A 6,818-nucleotide genomic window follows, 5' to 3' on the forward strand; every position below is an offset into this window, starting at 1 on the left:
AGTCTTTCTGGCAGAACTGATAGCGAGAGGATTAATGAAGATGCCGATGGCAAAACGCTCCGAGGTTTGGCTGCATTTTACGTGTAATGCAGAGTCAGACTCTGCAACATGCAACAAATGCCTTAAAGCAATATCACGCAAGGGAGGTAACACTTCGAATTTAATGAAACATCTGACGAGACATGGAGTGTACTTAAAAGCCGAACAATGCACCGTGTTTGACAAACTACGAGACGCAGAGCCAAGCATGTCAACAGCAGCAGCTAGAGTTGGCCTCGCCGCCAGACAAATTGAAGAGAGTCCCAGCCTTGCCAGTGCGGTGATGGACATCACAGATGATGATAACAGCAGCCGTTCCTCTTCGGGTAAGTCTAGTAATTTAATGCCAACTGCAAATCTTGCATATCAAGTAGTCTAGCAAACACAGTTGACATTCAGCAGTGTGTGTGACAACATGTGCAAAATGTTTTAACAAAGTTATACGAGCCGAGGCTATACTGTGTGTGTTAAATATTTCTGCTCAGTGTCAGATATTTCTCTGCTTAAAGTAAAAGTCATAATATGTGAAGACAAAATTTTGATCATAAGTGTTTTACATCAGTATTAAATGGTGCAATTTTTTTTATTTAATCAGAAACGTAGGTTGGTTGGTAAGGTATACCTGTGTTTTGAGGCTGTATCGAGAGGGTGGGGGGACAATTGTTGTTCGAGGCTACAGCCTACTCAATCCGAGGCAACTCCTATTTATCGAGAGGGGAAGGGGGAAGTGGGGGAGAATTGTTATGAGCCGTTGAGCAGAATAGGCTACTAGTAGTAGTGACCTGAAGAGTTAGGTGTATGTTAAAGAATTTTGATAGTAATATTTTTATTTCTGGCTTTCAAGTTACAACAGTGACTCCTTTCATCATGGCTAAGAAGGCTGCACTAACCAAAGAGAAGGTCCAGGAAATCCACAGGGCAGTCACCAAATTTGTGGTGATGGGGCTTCATCCATTTTCCATGGTGGAATCGTTATCTTTCAGGTGAAAATGTGGGCTATATCAAAATAGAATTCCCTTGATGCATGTGAATGCCACCTCTGTACCATGAAGACATTCTATGTAAATAGATACTAATAGACTGACTAATAGATATCATATTTATTTTTTTATAAAGGGAGATGAGCACTGCCCTCAATCATAGATACCAACCACCATCCAGGGATGACATGTCCAACACGTACATAATGTCATCCAGGAGCTGGCGCAGGTCAGCAAAATTGCAATTACTTGCGATGGATGGACCAGCGTGGCACAGGACCACTATCTAACAGTGACTGTCCATTACATTTACAAAGGTAGCATCCAGCAGAAAGTGCTGAGCACTGAAGCAGTTTATGAGTCCCAGACAGGGCCAGTGGTGGCACAGGAAATCCACAGCATTCTTGAGGAGTTCAAGTTGACTGGAAAAGTCATAACTGCCACAGTAGACAACGCATACAACATGGATGTTGCCCTGAGAAACTTGACATTTTTTAAAAGTTGGGTGCTTTGCCCACACACTCAAGCTGGCAGCACAGAAGGTGTATGGCATCCAAGCTGTGACTAGATGGTGTGCAAAGATTCGCGCAGTGCTGGTGTGGCTGAAGTGCTCCACCATGAGCAAAACTGAAAAAACTGAAACTCTGAGAGAGAAGCAGTGACTTCTCAGTAAATAGCATATATATATTTATGAATACATCTTGAAAAGTAATACTTTTAAATATAAGCAATTGTTTATTGTAATTCAAATGTCTGTGCTTTAGATTTGCCAGAGTGTAACAGAGGCCAGCTAGTAGTTGCTGTGCGAGTAAACTTCACTCCTCTGATCTCAATAGGCGCTCTAGCGACAGATGCTAGAGGCTGCAGTCTTTAGCCTCCTTGTTAGAGCGCCTGACTCTCATGCCCGAGACCCGCACGGAGCGGGGTGTGAAGGACCCGGGTGAGAGGGGTTACACTGGTGCCGTGACCCGGATGGGAGTGAGGTTTAGGGGGGTGAGTGTAACAGAGGCCAGCTAGTAGTTGCTGTGCGAGTAAACCTCACTCCTCTGATCTCAATAGGCGCTCTAGCGACAGATGCTAGAGGCTGCAGTCTTTAGCCTCCTTGTTAGAGCGCCTGACTCTCATGCCGGAGACCCGGTTTCGAGACCCGCACGGAGCGGGGTGTGAAGGACCCGGGTGAGAGGGGTTACATGAGCACAATGTTATCCTGGATGTGAGGACTCGCTGGAATTCTCTATACCTCATGGTGGAGCAGTTCCCTGCAATTCAGGCAGCTTGCCTCGATCAAAGGCTAAGGAGGCCAATGGAGAGGGACAGGTGAGGTGATGGACGAGGGTCACTTGCAACAATATAAATTCTGGTCTGGGGAGATCTCGAAAAAAAGATACCAGGTACTATGCATTTGCAGCCAATATCTATGTTCACAAAGAAAGAAGGCAAACTACACCATTTTCACTATTTGACACTAAACCATGTTTTCATTACAGGATCAAGATACTCAGAACTTCCTTCAGGAGGCCACATTGATGGACCCTCGCTTTAAAGGCAGGCTGGAAGTTGGTGTTGCAGAAGCTTGGGTGGGGTAAGAGGGATACCCTCCCTAATTTGTCTGTCTTCTCAGAGGTGTCCTTGTGTGTGCAGGCCTCATCAACCCCCTCTGAGAGGATTTTCTCCTGTGCTGGGCATGCTGTAAGTCAGGAAAGATGCTGTATATTGCCAGAGAAGGCCAATATGGTGATATTCCTGCAGAAGAATTGTTAAAAAATGATGTAAAGTGTCCTCACCACAAGTCTTGAAAGCTTCTTTAAATGTGCAATACTGTTGTGTAATATCTTGTTCTATATTTGTGTTTTATATATTTTTTTCTATTTTAATATTTAAGGTGTTGCACTGTTCAGTTCAGGTCATTAGGAAGAGAAAATTGAGATTAGATTACCCTGGTAGTAATCTCTATTAATCTCCAGTATTATTATATTGTTTGATACAATATTGTTTTATTTGATATTATGTAAATGTGAATTTTTATTTTATATTGGTTTATTTATTATTTCCATATGTTACTTGTATGTATATTGTTTAAAGATTTAAGTTAATATTGTGTCCAGTTTGACCCTGTAAATAAAAGGGTATTATTTTTTGACAAAGTGTGTGCTGTTTCGTTTTCTTAAGTACCGGAACCATTTAAAAAATACAGAGTAGGTACTGGTATCGGATAAAACCCAACCGATACCCAACCCTAGTCAAAATGCTGGTGTGTACCTTAGGGATGGGGACTCCTGAGTCTTGACTTTATGTCAGCCAATAAGGCACTCATCCCTTCAGCATGGCAGCATGGGTATTTGTTCCCCATTCGCAGTGCGAGTTCCCTTTGAAAAGGTAATGGTTTAGGTTATGCATGTAACCATGGTTCCCTGAGAAGGGGAATGAGACACTGCATCTCTTTTCCATGCTTCAGGTATTCCTGCACACGTCTCTTTCAGACAAGTAGATGACATATTCTTCAGGTGCTGTTTTATACTCACAGTTTCATCAGTAGTGGCTTCATAGGCTGTCGCAGGAGAGAAAATGATAAGTCATGTAGTGATGTTACAGCTCCACCTATTCAAAACATATTTCAATGAGCTTGAACGAGGCATGTATGAACAGAAAACACTCTACAAATCAACCCGTGAAATGACTTTCCCACAGCAGTTCTCTCTAGCTCTGCAGCCACCTTGTGGAGCCAAAAGGAAGTGTGAAGGAAGTTTATTAACTTGAAAAAAAGCCTCAAACTATATTTATCTTGTTTCACATGTACTGACATAGCAGACGAATGTCATGAAAAGATAAAACATTAAAGAAACTTGAATAATCCGATAGCTATAAGAATAGCTGCCAAGTAAACTTATGAAATATTAGACTTTGTTTTCTCTTTTTTTGCCACTTTTCAAATGACATTATATATTGAATGTTTTAGCTTTTTACAAAGCCTAGGGAATCACCATATTTATGATTATGGGCGGAGCTATATGACATCACTGCAGGTCCTAAAACTAAACCGGTGAACAGGAAGTTTCATCAAACAGCAGCATTTCATTTCAGAAGAGGACTGCGACTGATTGAGGCAGCAGCAAAACCGTCATGTCACAAAAAAGGCCACATCCCCCCACTGGTGAAGAGGAAGGGAAAAAGAAGAAACCTGAGGAAGAGAAAAAAACACAAGAAAAAGGTATGTTAAAAACATTTTTAGTTGCCTATAGGTAACATATCTTCTTGTTTTAGGAAAGTTCATGTAGGGACAGTATCATGTGTGATATCATGATTTTTGCTCGTGGACTATTAAAATGTCTCCACGATCAGCTTTTGAAGAAATATCATATTGTGCTTCAGCGCTCATTCTATCAGTTGCTGTTCTGGCGCCTCCATCCCAGTACTGGACAACTCGACTTACATTCACATCACATGTAAGAACAGCGGTAGAGTTATACTCACGGGACCCTTACACTTATTTGTAATCACAAAAGTTCATTATTTTCATGTGTTTTAAAGCCCTGTTGGCTTTCATTTAATTCATTTAATTTGAATGACATTTCATTTGTGCACTTTTTCTGAGCACATACGTACACTCAAAGCACACACAGCCTAACACACCAAAAACCGGTCAAACATTCAGGTTTAAAATAACTTGAGAGTGAGGAAATTATGACATAATTTATATTTTTGGATGAACTTTTATTAATAAATGGATTATTGTCTTCTTTTTACAGGTTCATCTGATCTGTTCATTTTGTTATTTAATTTAATATGGTCTGTTTTGTACATTTAGATGTATTCTTTATATAAGTAGATACTGTTTATCTCAAGTTATTTTATTTGTAGTTGATTTTTCTGCACTTTTGCATGTTTATGAATTTTTTAACCGAAAGCAGGTAAAGTGGTTTACTTGTCACATAAAAAAAGTATGGCACATACCCATTTTAACAGGATGCGGGTAGAGATGAGTCCTACCTTGTTAATGGCTTTAGCAAGGATGTGATTCTTTCGGATTAATCCGGAATTCCGGTTATTTCAGCCTAAAATCCTGACCCACGTGAATCATGAAGATTCATGCAGAGATCAAAATATTTATATAATATAATTTTTAAGTGATAATATTGGTTAAACAAACTACAATACTTTAACGTTCATTCGATCCATCCGACTGTGGCATATCCATCAGATGATAATACTAATAGGTTGATAATGGGTGTGTTAGATTTATAGTCTGCGAATAATCAAACATTGACAATAGTCAGTCGTATTGGTAGCCCTGAGGGGCCTTCAAATAAAATTCTGCTTGGGGCCACATAAAGGCTTGGGTTGGCCTTTTATTTTGTCTTATATATAAAAATATATTTTCATGATTGTATAAAATGGTGTTGTAAAAAACAGTTACATTTGCTGTACTATGGCTCCCAGAGACACATTTAGTTTCTGTGTTTAGATTCTTCTTCTGCGGCCTAATAGATCTAACTGCCGCCATCTGAAGCACATGGTCTCAGACTGGCAGTCAGAGGCAGAGCTTATAGGCTCAGTGAGGTTAGAGTTAGAGGCGGAGCTTATAGGCTCAGTGAGGTTAGAGTTAGAGGCGGAGCTTATAGGCTCAGTGAGGTTAGAGTTAGAGGCAGAGCTTATAGGCTCAGTGAGGTTAGAGTTAGAGGCGGAGCTTATAGGCTCAGTGAGGTTAGAGTTAGAGGCGGAGCTTATAGGCTCAGTGAGGTTAGAGTTAGAGGCGGAGGAACTTCCTGTCAGAAACTTCTGACTCATATGTGCCAGTTTATGGCATGTATGGCTGCTTTGACTGCTTGACAGTGGTTCATAGTTTCAAGTTATAATAGTTTTTAGTTATTATACTTTAACTATGCAACATCCATTTTAGAACACAAACTAAATTGCGCAGTTTACATAACGTTCTGCTACGAACGTAACCTTGGTTCCCTGAGATAACGGGAATGAGCAGTTATCTTTCTGTCAGTTACACCATTTCACATATTGGGAAACTCCGGTTTCTCCAAATTTACGTTTAGTCATTTAGCAGACTCCCGTGATGGAACTTCCTGTCAGAAACTGCTGACTCATATGCCATGCAGTTTATGGCTGCTTTGACTGCTTGACAGTGGTTCATAGTTTAAGTTGTATAATTTTAACATTAATGCAACATCCATTTTAGAACACAAACTAAATTGCGCAGTGTACATAATGTTCTGTTACTAACGTAACCATGGTTCCCTGAGATAACGGGAATGAGCATTGCGTCAGTTTCTGATACGTATGAGGAAACTCTGTTTTCTCCAAATTTACATTTAGCAGACGCCTTTATCCAAAGCAAATACTGAAGCCTAACTTGTTCAAATTGCTTTTCAGCCTGCCGAAATGGGTAGACTGACTGCATGTTTAAGTGGTGCTAAAAAGTAATTTCAGTGAGAATTTCTTGACTGGGTAGCAGTAGCGTCGTTCACGTATAGTGTGAGCAGTCAAGTGTCTGCTTGTCAATCAGACCACATAGTGTGAGCACATGCATTGTGAGCTTTGGCTTTACATCGCATGCAATCTACTCGTACGGTGTGAGTCGGGAACCTTCCTTAAATTGCAGTGTATGCCTGCCTTTAGGCACATAGCCTCGTCTAGGTATAAGGACAACTTTGATGTCGTTGGGCCCAAACTCAAGGGGAAATATCCACTGAAAGAGCCTGCAGGTCACCAATTCACTTGACCGATGTCAGAGCCAGCCAGGAGTAGTGTGGTCTTAGCGAAAAAGGCTGAAGGAGAGAAATTCTGACT

Source organism: Squalius cephalus, assembly GCF_949319135.1.
Source record: "Squalius cephalus genome assembly, chromosome: 18".
NCBI lineage: Eukaryota > Metazoa > Chordata > Actinopteri > Cypriniformes > Leuciscidae > Squalius > Squalius cephalus.